Raw genomic sequence first — 14,529 nt, 5'->3', positions numbered from 1 at the left:
GTGCCTAAATGTCATGCCATGTAAGATGGTTGTTTGACACGTCAAAATGATGCTATAATCCAATAAATCATCAGCTGATTGCTGTGCTATTACACAGAGTAATATACGTCTGTTAGGCCAACAACCACACCAAAAATTTTTATTTAAGTATTGTATTGGCCCCCAAAGGTTATACAAATCACCAATATACAGTACACTTATTATGGGAAATGCACATAAAGTGCTTTTCTTACTGTACTTACTACTGCATCAAGGCTTCACTTCCTGGATAAAATGTTGATGTCACGACCCGACTCCCAGAGCTATGCGGGTTGTGGCTGCTGGAGAGGATGATGGCAGGGGGACACTGAGGGACACAGGGCACTGGAGGGACACTGAGCATCTCTCTGCCATCATCCTCTCCAGCAGCCACAGCCCGCACAGCTCTGGGAGTCGGGTCGTGACATCACCATTTTATCCAGGAAGTGAAGCCTTGATGTAGTAGTAAGTACAGGGAAAAAAAGCACTTTATGTACATTTACCATAATAAGTGTATATTGGTAATATTTTGAAGGGCAATAGAATACTTTAATAAAAATTTTCGCCGGACTTCTCCTTTAAGTAGTACACAGTACTGATAAATCTGGGCCATTGTTTTTTTCTGTTTAGATATGACCGCTAGATTTGTTATTTTAGCTAATACTCTAAGTCAGACGTGTCAAACTCTTGGCTCTCCAGCTGTTACAAAACTACAATTCCCATCATACCAAAGCTTTAGCTGTCCAGGTATGATAGGAACTGCAGTTTTGCAATAGACGGAGGGCCGCAGTTTGACACCCCTGTTCTCATTCTAATTAAACAGGATAATTTTATATTTTCAGTAAAAACAATTGAAAGGCTCACAAGGCTTCTCAAGGGTTTAAAGAACGTATACCAGTATTTTTTTACCATAAGTGCCATCCCTTACATGACCACTAGAGTGCAGGCTGTTAAATATACCAGACAATACAACTCTATAAATACTCTGTACATTAAATATAAGACAAACTACAAGGGACCATAAGGTATTACTTACAGCCAGGGCCATCTTAACAGCATTATGGGCCCCTGGGCAGAGCTGTAAACTGGGCCCCCCTACCCCCCTTACCCCAGTGCATACATACATATGCCACACCAATGCTCATGTTGTATTGATCTGTGTCCTGCCTCCCTCTCTCTCTCTCTCTCTCTGCTGTATGCCCCTGGGGCAGGGTGACTCCATACAGTGGGGAATATTTCACACCTATGGCACTGTACTCTATGAGGCACAACAAGTTCCAGCAGAGTGTAGCCTCCTTCCTATGGAGCACAGAACACAGCTGGATGACCTCCCCTGTATGTGATACCTCTCCTACCTGCTCACATTACCATTACTCCCAGCATTGTGAACGCTTCCTGCCTGGTGCACTACAACCCTCAGCAGAATCACCTCTCTAGCCTGCAGCACCAGTCCCAGAACTCCCAGCAGCTCAGGCACCCGTCTCCAGTCTGCAGCACCACAAGTCCCAGCAACTCAGGCACGCGCCTCCAGTCTGCAGTATCACAAGTTCCAGCAGCTCAGGCAGGCACCTGCAGTCTGCAGCACCACAAGTCCCAGCAGCTCGGGCATGCACCTCCAGTCTGCAGCACCACAAGTCCCAGTAGCTCAGGCATTAGTCTCCAGTCTGCAGCACCACAAGTCCCAGCAGCTCAGGTACCCGTCTCCAGTCTGCAGCATCACAAGTCCCAGCAGCTTGGGCATCCACCTCCAGTCTGCAGCACCACAAGTCCCAGCAGCTCAGGCACGCACCTCCAGTCTGCAGCATCACAAGTTCCAGCAGCTTGGGCGCCCGCCTTCAGTCTGCAACACCACAAGTCGCAGCAGCTCGGGCACCCGTCTCCAGTCTGCAGCATCACAAGTTCCAGCAGCTTAGGCACGCGCCTCCAGTCTGCAGCACCACAAGTCCCAGTAGCTCAGACACGCGCCTCCAGTCTGCAGCACCACAAGTCCCAGTAGCTCAGACACGCGCCTCCAGTGTGCAGCATCACAAGTCCCAGTAGCTCAGACACGCGCCTCCAGTCTGCAGCATCACAAGTCCCAGCAGCTCAGACACGCGCCTTCAATCTGGAGTACCACAAGTCCCAGTAGCTTGGGCACCCGCCTCCAGTCTGCAGCACCACAAGTCCCAGCAGCTTGGGCACCAGTCTCCAGTCTGCAGCACCACAAGTTCCAGGACCTCAGGCACGCACCTCCAGGCTTAAGCACCACAAGTCCAAGCAGCTCGGGCACGCACCTCCAGGATGCAGCACCACAAGTCCCAGCAGCTCGGGCACCCATCTCCAGTCTGCAGCACCACAAGTCCCAGCAGCTTGGGCATCCGCCTCCAGTCTGCAGCACCACAAGTCCCTGCAGCTTGGGCACCAGTCTCCAGTCTGCAGCACCACAAGTTCCAGGACCTCAGGCACGCACCTCCAGGCTTAAGCAACACAAGTCCCAGCAGCTCGGGCACGCACCTCCAGGCTGCAGCACCACAAGTGCCAGCAGCTCGGGCACCCGTCTCCAGTCTGCAGCATCACAAGTTCCAGCAGCTTAGGCACGCGCCTCCAGTCTGCAGCACCACAAGTCCCAGTAGCTCAGACACGCGCCTCCAGTCTGCAGCACCACAAGTCCCAGTAGCTCAGACACGCGCCTCCAGTGTGCAGCATCACAAGTCCCAGTAGCTCAGACACGCGCCTCCAGTCTGCAGCATCACAAGTCCCAGCAGCTCAGACACGCGCCTTCAATCTGGAGTACCACAAGTCCCAGTAGCTTGGGCACCCGCCTCCAGTCTGCAGCACCACAAGTCCCAGCAGCTTGGGCACCAGTCTCCAGTCTGCAGCACCACAAGTTCCAGGACCTCAGGCACGCACCTCCAGGCTTAAGCACCACAAGTCCAAGCAGCTCGGGCACGCACCTCCAGGATGCAGCACCACAAGTCCCAGCAGCTCGGGCACCCATCTCCAGTCTGCAGCACCACAAGTCCCAGCAGCTTGGGCATCCGCCTCCAGTCTGCAGCACCACAAGTCCCTGCAGCTTGGGCACCAGTCTCCAGTCTGCAGCACCACAAGTTCCAGGACCTCAGGCACGCACCTCCAGGCTTAAGCAACACAAGTCCCAGCAGCTCGGGCACGCACCTCCAGGCTGCAGCACCACAAGTGCCAGCAGCTCGGGCACCCGTCTCCAGTCTGCAGCACCACAAGTCCCAGCAGCTTGGGCATCCGCCTCCAGTCTGCAGCACCACAAGTCCCAGCAGCTCAGGCACGCGTCTCCAGTCTGCAGCACCACCAGTCCCAGCAGCTCAGGCATGTGCCTCCAGTCTGCAGAACCACAAGTCCCAGCAGCTTGGGCACCCGTCTCCAGTCTGCAGCATCACAAGTTCCAGCAGCTCAGGCACGCGCCTCCAGTCTGCAGCACCACAAGTCCCAGTAGCTCGGGGACTCACTTCCAGTCTGCAGCACCATAAGTCCCAGCAGCTCAGACAGGCGGCTCCAGCCTGCAGCATCAAAAGTCCCAGCAGCTCAGGCACGCGCCTCCAATCTGGAGTACCACAAGTCCCAGTATCTTGGGCACCCGCCTCCAGTCTGCAGCACCGCAAGTCCCAGCAGCTCGGGGACTCGCATCCAGTCTGCAGCACGGCAAGTCCCAGCAGCTCAGGCACGCGCCTCCAATCTGGAGTACCACAAGTCCCAGTAGCTTGGGCACCTGCCTCCAGTCTGCAGCACCGCAAGTCCCAGCACCTCGGGGACTCGCATCCAGTCTGCAGCACCACAAGTCCCAGCAGCTCAGGGACTCGCCTCCAGTCTGCAGTACCACAAGTCCCAGTAGCTTAGGCACGCGCCTCCAGTCTGCAGCATCACAAGTTGTAGCAGCTCAGGCACTCGCCTCAAGCCTCAGCTCAAAGTTTCCTGACTTGAAGTAAGTGCGGCGGCCGTGGGGCGGAGGGGTTTGTTGGGTCTCTAGTCTAGTGCGCCGGAGGCTTCAGAGCGCAGAGGGGCCCCCTGTGAGTCAAGGGCCACCCTGCTCAGCCAATCAGTGCACTGTCCCACTGCAACCATTAATTGGCTGAGGGGGACATCAAGGAGCCAGGAGCCACAGAAGCAGGCTGGGGAGCGTAAAGTATTCAATCGGTTTCGGTTGAAGGTGAAAATTCCACTGCGAGTATGTAAACCTATACAAAATGACAGGACACAGGATTGCAGCAGGTTTCACTGCGGAACTCCTGTACGTGTGAACCCACCCTAATATAACTTGTAGACAGAACTCTCTGTTGCCTGGGACGTTTTCATGGCAACCTGAACTTCACCGGCAGCTGTGCCTGCACATAGATGGTTAAAAGGCTGTGCTGTGACAGGGACGCTTTGACTCTTCTGATTCATTTGCCTTCACCCAGACTGATAACGACCCGGGCTTCTAGCCAACATGTTTGTCAGCTTGCTAAAATTAGTCTTTAGTGCTTATGGAATTCTAAAAGAATCTGGATTTTGATATATTTGGGGACACTCATTTGTGCTTACTTTTCTCCATTTTAGAGCTTCTTTCTAATAACATGAAACTGACAGTGATTTAAACATTGTAATAACGGTTATATAACAGCTGAAGAGAGATTACTGCCTTTGTTTCCTGAAATTATTTTCAATGTTCAAAAATAAATTGAAATAATACAGTAACACTGCAAGAGATCCAGTCCCCTTCATTATAGGGAAATTCTAGATAAAACTCATGGTGCAGATTGCTCCTGTCAATCGTTATAATTTTATTGCAACATCTTTAGTTTTTAATCTGATCTTTGTTGTGATACAAAGTACTTAAAGTTTACTTAAACTTAAAAAAAAAAAAAAAGCTCTATTTTTATTCTAGGCTATAAGCGATATCCTATAGAGGGAACCTTGGCTCTCCGGCTGTTGCATAACTACAACTCCCGTTATGCCTGGACAGCCAATGCTTTAGGTTTGGCTGTCCAGGCATGATGGGAGTTGTAGTTTTGCAACAGCCGGAGAGCCAAGGTTCTCTATCCCTGCTATGCAGCTTAGCCAATGATCTTTCATACAGTATTACATACTATGCACTCTTACTTTAATCTATGCCAGCTCTGAGCTAGTACAGATTTAAGCAACAATTTACATCTGCGTGCAGGTGTAAATTGTGATAAACGCAGCATATGAGCAGGTTATACCCTCCTCCACATGCAGCCACTATTCCACCCCCTCGCTGCCACCCTGGTGTGAACAGACGGAAAAAAAAGGCACAATTTTTTTTAGCCAACTGCATTAATCCAAACCCCTTCACCCCGTTATTTCTGTTTGCACAATAACCCCCCATAAAACCTATGTATGAAATATCATACATCTAGACATGTACTTCTAAATTAAATAATACATGCACTGAAATGTTCAACTTGTATCAATGCCACACAAATCACATCAGGTGCAAAAGGGCAAACAAAAGCTGTATAGTAATATATGGACTGTATTTGCATTTACTTCCCTTATACAGTCTACTTCTATACAGAACAACAATCTATAAAGAGTTTTCCTGTCACATATATTGGATAATTTAACACTGATGCCATATAACACTAAACAAAGCTGTCACAGTTCTGCGCGTGGCAACAACATCATTTACAATTACTTTGTAAGTATACTTGTAAATTTATCAGTTTAGTTGTAGTTGAGACATGACACAATCTAAACACCAGAACAAAAAGTTTACACTCACTTACCTTAAATGAGGCACTTTGGAAATATGGTGGAGTCCGAACAGTTAAGTCAAACTACTTAAAAAGACTTTTGAGGGTTTAGTGTATTGCGAGCAGTAGCAGTGAACGATCTTTCTTCCTCAAAAGGTTTAACACAATTGCGTGTCCACAGGTTCACACTGTAACAGGAAGTTATAGTATTGCTGACAGATGTTTTGTACTGAACATTTTAATTGTTTGAAAAGGGAAGTTTATTAACTCATACATTTTAGACACACCCAGCACCAGATCACTTTATTGCTCTGCATTACAATGCAATTTACTTTTGGATTTGAGGACGTAAAAGTGCTCCCCCCCTTGCTGATATATATATAGGCTCTCAGAGGCTACTAGTGTACCTTTTGGTGAGAGATTAACTGCTAGATATGCTGCTACAATGCACTTTAAAACATTTAAATGCTGAAATTACATTGAGCACTACAGCTAATTATGGTATACTGTATATAACTGTGTGTGTAATAGAGGCACTGTAAGTGAAGTAACTCGGTAAAGATGTATCCTCTCTCCAATTCTGCCATATCTGGGCTGTCAAAGAGAATTAAGCGGTGTAGAACTGTTGAAGATGGCTGAAAAGTGCGCTGGGAATGGGCCCCGGCTGGCAGTCCCGCTACAACAAGCTCTCAGCTTTCATCGTTCCGGCACCTTGTCCAAGCGGTTAGAGTGACGTTGCTCCTTTCGGTAACTTCTGGTGCTGGTAAGAGTCAAACAGGGATCTAATGCATTTCAGCAGTCTACGACTGCCCTCTTTAGAGATCTCTAATCTATGGTGTATTGTCAAGAGGAAGATGAGAGACATCAGACCCAACAATGCAGATGAGCTTCCATAACACTCAGCAGTGCCACAGACTGAACGTCTCCATGTCACACCACATTGATGCAGTAATTCGTGCAAAAGGAGTCCCAACCAAGTATTGAGTGCATATACTGTTCATGCTTTTCAGTAACCCAACATTTCTGTACAAAAAATAATTTTAATATAACTTTATATAATGTTCTAATTTTTGAACATAATACTTTTAACTCTCTTATTAACTGTAAGGCATAATCGTCATTATTAAAACAGATCAATCTGTGTAATTAATTTATATAATAATATATGAATTAAACTTTTCGATTTGAATTACTGAAACAAATTAACTTTTCGATAATATTCTAATTTATTAAGCTGTACCTGTATACAATACAAGAATTAAAGCAAATCTAGAACTAATATTGTACATATTGGGGGAGATTTATCAAACATGGTGTAAAGTGAAACTGGCTCAGTTGCCCCTAGCAACCAATCAGATTCCACCTTTCATTTTCCAAAGAGTCTGTGAGGAATGAAAAGTAGAATCTGATTGGTTGCTAGGGGCAACTTAGCCAGTTTCACTTCACACCATGTTTGATAAATTTCCCCCACTGAGTTTTTAGTATGGGCAGATTGGTACTGTCCTAAGATATGCACAAATTTCCACCTATGCTAATAACCTTGTCTGGTGCACTTGAGGCGGTCCCAACACACTATTACTGCCCGATCATGGCGCCACATAGTGAATATGCAAGAGACTGGGAGCAACGTCTAGGCAGCACCATGAGTGGGCAGTGATAGTGGTGCACTGGAGGTGCATCAGTGCACCATACAAGGTCATTAGCATATTTGAAATTTCTTCTTCAAGGAGAAAAAACAGACATGGCTGCACATCCATAAACTTATCACTGATCCTTCTGCTTCCCAGCAGAATACTTATAAACATCAGGAGTTAGTTTACAATTTGATCAAAGTATATAAGCCCACATACCACTTCAAGGTTCCTGATTTGTGTGGGTCCCTAACTTAAAGGAGACCTGTCACCCCCCATGCCGGGGTGACAGGCTCCCGACCCCCCTATACTCACGTGATCCCGCCGGGTCCCGCTTCCTGAGCCGGTCGGGTCACGGAGATATCAGCGCCCGAAGCCCGGCGCGCGTTGACAGCAGAGTCAGATGCCCATAGAGAATGAATGGGGAGTCCGATGCTCCGTCATTCTCTATGGGCATCGGACTCTCCTGTCAGCGCGCGCGCCGGGCTTCGGGCGCTGATATCTCCGTGACCCGACCGGCTCAGGAAGCAGGACCCGGTGGGATCACTAGAGTATAGGGGGCTCTTTAAAGCGGCACTATCAGCAGGTTTGGGCCAGTGAACTGCTGATATGTGTCAGCCAGTAGTGGATTATAATAGGGGCGTTTTGGGCGGCAGCCCGGGGCCCTGAGCTCCTGGGGGGCCCATGACCACCCAAAAAGACTCCTGGCTAGACTTCTGCCATGATTTGCAAAAAATCACTGTTTTTTTATGACAATTTTGCACAAATCAGGACATCATGACATTATCTATCCTGTACTATGAACGCCAGGCTAGTGCTGCCATAGTTACAGTGGGGTGGGGGGGCCCAGGCTTGGTGAACAGCCCAGGGCCTATGGTAAAGTTAATCCGCCCCTGGTGTCAGCTGCTATTTACCTTCGGATTCCGGTGCTGTAAGTCCTATTCCAGTGCAGTCCGGTATAGTGCTGTTTTCGGCTAATTGCCAATATGCTAATGAGCGATCCCGGAGCATTTGGGGTGTTCCCCATGCTCCTGGAGCACCCACTCGGCTACCCTAGCCTGCCTCCTCCGGGCCCGCCCCACATGCATATTCATATATGCATAGCTAGGCCGCTTGTAACGGGCTGCTCCCTACACATGCGCTGTTACAAGCAGCCGAGCTATGCATATATGAATATGCATAGTGGGGCGGGCCTGGAGGAAGCAGGCTAGGGCAGCCAAGCGGGTGCTACAGGAGCATGGGGAACGCCCCAAATGCTCCGAGACCGCTCATTAGCATATTGGCAATTAGCCGAAAATGAAGGTTAATAGTGGCTGGCAGGTTCACTGGCCCAAAAACCTGCTGATAGTGCCGCTTTAAAAATGGCCATCCATATGCGGCGACCACCACCGTAACAACAGCAGCACCCGACATAGACCCCCCCACTGTCAGAAAAGTGATGTATCATGAACAACTGTGAGGATATAATGGGACTGCCACTCATCATATAAACTCAAACTAGAAGTGATATTATTGGCTAATCCACATTTCATGAAGTTACTTACAATTTCTACTCCTCATCTGTTTCTTTCTGGACTATTATAACAGTAGGTGTTTTCTGTAATCTATGAAATGACTCATATTCTTATATCATGTGGTATTTCCTGTGTATTGTGATACTTTAATGTATTAAAAATAATTTCTGAAATCTTCCTGAGGCCCTTATGTTATTAGTTCTTAGTGTAGTTGTCAGGCATTGTCACAGATGACTTTACACTTTACACAGGCTATATATTTGAAATAGGTAAAGTGACTCCCCACCCCCCAAACCGCTTGTGCCTTCGGATAGCTGATTTTAATCCAAGATCTGTCCTGGGGTCCGTTCGGCAGGTGATGCAGTTATTGTCCTAAAAAATACTTTTAAACTTGCAGCCCGTGCCAAACTGGAGTATCTGTGCCCTAACTTTGCACCACCCCTCTGTCCCTCCTCCCCACCCTCTTCATCATTAGGAATGCCACTGGAACATTTTCTCCATGCTGAACATTGCACAGGTCCTTAACGATCCAGCCCATGTGTCGGGCTCCCACAGGTGGGGAATAGGAAGCAATCTGCCTGGGGCATTCCTAATGGTGAAGAGAGTGGGGAGGAGGGACGGAGGGGTGGTGCAAAGTTAGGGCACAGATACTCCTGTTTGGCACGGGCTTCAAGTTTAAAAGTATTTTTTAAGGACAATAACTGCATCACCTGCCGAACGGACCGCAGGACAGATCTTGGATTAAAAGCAGCTATCCGAAGGTACAAGTGGTTTGGGGGGGGGGGGGGGGGGGGTCAGATTGTAGGTACAGAGTCGCTTTAAAGGAGACCTGTCACCCGACCCCCAGATAGATCCCCTTATACTTACCTCATGTCGCCGAGTCCCGCTGCCGGAGTCGGTCCCGGGACGGAGATATCCCGGTGAGAAGCCGGCGCGCGCGCTGTGGAGATGAGTCCAGCGTCCATAGAGAATGAATGGAGCCGTGCACGCACAGTAGAGATGAGTCCGGCTCCATTCATTCTCTATGGACGCTGGACTCATCTCCACAGCGCGCGCGCTGGCTTCTCACCGGGATATCTCCGTCCCGGGACCGACTCCGGCAGCGGGACTCGGCGACATGAGGTAAGTATAAGGGGATCTATCTGGGGGTGGGGAGCCTGTCACCCCGGCGCGGGGGGTGACAGGTCCTCTTTAAGTGATATACATATCAAAGAAAGTGGTTTGAATGATAAAAATAGGTAAGAACCTCTATTATCTTTAACAAGCTTTGAAGTAAAAATTAAGCAGACTTTTCCCTTTGTTTTCCCAGGTGAAATGCTTTTAAGATTAGGTAAGGTAAGGTATAGCGATATTATGTGGTACTACTACTACTAATGTTTATTTATATAGCCCTAACAAATTGTAAGGCACTTTACTATTCTAAGGGTTTAAATAAAAGATGTCATGTCTGTAGGGGTCCGGTGTCTCTGCCTACCTGTAAATCTTACCTACTTGGATGAGCTGCCCGTTTAACTGGTCCCCCAGGTGTCACTTGGAGCACTTGGCCAGGCTGTGACTGGCTGATGCCCCAGGGATCCTGATAGGCTGTATACATGTTTTCCAGGACCCTCTAGGGCTGCATCCAACTTCTTCAGCCGCCAGTAATCAAATACTGAGCCTTTGGCCTCAGAAGAAGTCGAGGGTGCTCAAGGTTTGCTCATCTCTACCAGGTATCTATGACTATGGGGTCCAGATGAAATGGACGGCACATTAGTGCGGGCAAGTAAGTCCCTGACAGAAGAGGAATGAGAACCCTGCTCTCAATCTATGAATCTAGATTACAGCCTATCAACCTATGAATGATATCTAAGGAACAAAACATAAAATATAATTACAGTTCTTTAGTGCTGACCCACACTATATGGGACATTTTAGGAAGGAAGGGTACTGGGTCCATTCTTTATCCAGCGAGTGCAAGCTGCTACCTAAAGCTAACCCTGCCTTCTAGTGTTAGAGATCACTTTGATGCCAGTCATTTAGTCCCCTAGATGCTGCATCACCATAGCACTGTTGCAGGTTGCTTTGTTTTTTGTGGCAGCCAGGAGCTTTCTGAATACCTGTTTAGCAGCTATGTTACAACTCTTATGACAGCATGTTATAATATTTCAGCCAATAAAAGTACAAATTCCCTTGAAGGACTAATAAAGTATCAAAAAAAAAAAAATCAAAATGTTTTAAACAACAAAAAAATCCCCTCATCCAATAAGAATAAAAACAATCCTCTTTTCCCTATTTATAAAACTTTTATTCAACCCCCCCATTTATTAGTTCTGTCTCCATGTGGCTTTATGTTGGTGCATCAGGGTAAGTAAAATAAAATTAAATTATAAAACATATGTCCAATGATAGGCTCCTTATGAGCACATGACTAAAGCTATGGCTAATATGAAGAATATCCTGTGAAAGAAGACGATAGTCACTGTTCTAAAACCTTGGTCATTTGTGTATAATGATATATATGTTAGATAGCATCTTACTTGCTGATATGTCCCTATAGTACATGGGGTGCTGAGGATGAAGGTAAGTATCTTACCTTCACCCTCAGCACCATTTCTTTGATATAAGAAAGTTAATCCCTATGCTAAAAGTCGTTATGGTGCACTGGGGGTTGGACTACTGCCTCCAGCGCAACGATCCACCCCCGGGGGCAGATGGGTGTCCTGTCCTGCCCCCAGTGGACCAAAACAGCTTATTAGCATAGGGATTAAACATCTAATATCACAGAAATGGTGCTGAGGGGGAAGGTAAGAGACATACCTTCATCCTCAGAGTCCCGTGCACAATAGGGACATATCAGCAGGTTAGATACTTCTAACCTGCTGATAGTTTCCCTTAAAATATGGAGTAAAATAAAGCCCACAAATGTTTATACTGTAAGTCTGGGAGTATGGGAATTTTTTGCAGAAATCAATAGTGCAGGTGATTTTAAGAAACACTGTAATTGGTTTTATTAGCTGTAAAATGCATTTTTATTATGAAAAAGCAGTTTGAAGCTCTCCCCCCTGTCTTCATGGTTCTCTTACGGAGAGGGAAGGGGTGGAGGGAGATGAGGCACCAAAACAGGACAACAAATTGTTAATTTACAGCTACATCACCAGGCTATCTCCTCTGACATCAGCACTGACCTCTTTGACCTCTGAATAGGGGCTTTCAGAGGCTCCCTGGTGTGTAATCCTTTGTTCTCTGCTCTCTGCTGGCGACTAATCTCCCTCCTCCCCCTCCATAGAACAGACAGGGTCCGACTGATGTAAGAGTAAGAGTAAGGGCGGGTTCACACTACGGAATTCTCGCGGACAATGTCCGCAGAATTCCGTCAGCTGTCCGCCCGCACATCTGGCCAGCTTTCCGCCGGCCCCATAGACACTATTCTATGGGCCGGCGTATTCCGCTATACGCTGAAAGAAGTGTCATGTCACTTCTTTTAGCGGATCACGGAATACGCCGGCCCATAGAATGGTGTCTATGGAGCCGGCAGAAAATCGTGTGCCCGTGCAGGTGGACAGCTGACGGAATTCCGCGGACATTGTCCGCAAGAATTCCGTAGTGTGAACCCGCCCTAAGAGTCGAGATCTCCTGATAATGAGCAGTGGATGAGAGAGAGGAGGGAGTGGGTGGGGGAGTCATTTTGAATGCAGATAATGGCATATTTGCCTAATAAACCCAATTTTATTAAAATTGCCTGAACCATTGATCTCTGGGGAAAAAAAAAAAAAAAAAAATCTCCCTGTAACAGTGCTGAATTGCCTCATTCGTCTACCTAATATAATCTTTAACAGGGTACGCCAGTGATAATTAATTTTTAAAATGAACTGATGTCAGGAAATTAAAGGGAACCTGTCACCCCCCCCCCCCCCGTGCCGGGGTGACAGGCTCCCGACCCCCCGTTAGAGCCCCCTATACTCACCTAATCCCGCCGGGTCCCGCTTCTGGATCCGGTCGGGTGATGAAGATCTCAGCCGCTGCAGCCCGGCGCACGCGCTGAGAGATGAGTCCAACACCCATAGAGAATGACAGGAGAGTCCAGCGCTCCGTCATTCTCTATGAGCGTTGGACTCATCTCTCAGCGCGCGCGCCGGGCTGCAGCGGCTGAGATCTCCGTCACCCGACCGGATCCAGAAGCGGGACCCGGCGGGATCAGGTGAGTATAGGGGGCTCTAACGGGGGGTCGGGAGCCTGTCACCCCGGCACGGGGGTGACAGGTTCCCTTTAAACAGATTTGTGAATTGCTTCTATTTAAAAATAACAAACCTTTCAGTACTTCTCAGCTGCTGTGTCTTACAGGAAGTGGTGTATTCTTTCCAATCTGACACAGTGCTCTCTGCTGCCACCTCTCTTCTTGATAGGAACTGTACAATGCGGAAGAGGTTTTCTATGAGGATGGTGTTGCTGTCTAAGAGGTGCCTTTACCTGGCATAGACAAGGCACACTAATGTGTAAATTCCCCCCTGGATGTTTTACTTTGGCTCAAAAACTGGCAGAAAAACTGCCACAGTAAGCTGTGTGGTAAAGGACAATTAAGGTGAAAAGCTTTTTCCCAGTAATTAGTAGTTATTAACTTTGTAAAATGCATCAATCACCTATCTGCCCCCCTTCCCTATCTCCCTCCCCCCCCCCCCAGGAAGTAAAGTAAAACTCATTCTTAGTCCAGTGAAGTAAAGGAGAAACTGCGGCAACTCACCGGTCTGTAGTGAATTCTTCTTTATTGATTCAACATTCTTGTACAGAAATGCATCGGGGGGGGGGGGGGGGGGGGTGAATGTTACTTCTTTTGTTTCGTAAAACTCATTCTTACCTAATGACAGTTGACCCCGGGCTGCCAGCCTCCCTTTGTCAGATGACTCAGGTTTCTCGGCTCTGATTAGCTGTAAGCCATCTAACAGTTCTACAGAGTCAGTTAGACATCACAGGAGACAAAGTGCATCATGGGAAAGCCCAAACCAGGAAGTGAAGAAAAAATGAAGACACCAACTGGAGCTTCATTTTTTTTTTTTTACTCAGCGCTGGAGTTGTCCTTTAAGCCCCCCTTTGTTGAAGGATTGAAGAAGATACTGCCTTAACTGCTTAAAAATAAAAATCAATATTATCACTGACTTAATTCTAAGTGTTTCCCCTTGAATTTCAATGTATGTGCTGGTAACAATATGTCTATATGCTGAGGTTGTATTTAGTTCTACTTTATGATTAGAGTCTCAAGCTCCCTTCCATCTGAAGTGGAATTCAGCATATGTGACAGTTCGGGGGGGGGGGGGGGGGGGATGTATGTTTGTTGAATCTGAGGCCCAAAATTTCTAAGCATCTTGTACATATCAACATGTTTGTTAGAAGTATCAAAATATTTTGAATGTTTCATGTGTATGAATTCTGTTCCATTTAAGGCCTGTCTCACCAAGCCTAGTAAATATAAACTAAATGCTATTTGCAAATAAATATAATATAATAGCAAATAAATATATTTACTATTCAATCATTATTAAAGATCATTATTTATACACTAGCAGCACGTCAATTTTCTGCGGCCGCTATTCATTGAATAGCAGCTGCACAGAACTGTCAGTTCACACAATGGAAAGTGTGGATCCGGCCGCACTTTCCATTGTGTGCTATGGTTAATTGAAATGCAGG

This window comes from Dendropsophus ebraccatus, chromosome 5 (genome assembly GCF_027789765.1).
Source record: "Dendropsophus ebraccatus isolate aDenEbr1 chromosome 5, aDenEbr1.pat, whole genome shotgun sequence".
Lineage (NCBI taxonomy): Eukaryota > Metazoa > Chordata > Amphibia > Anura > Hylidae > Dendropsophus > Dendropsophus ebraccatus.
The sequence above is the reverse complement of the archived record's forward strand: the minus strand, read 5'-3'. Positions refer to the sequence as shown.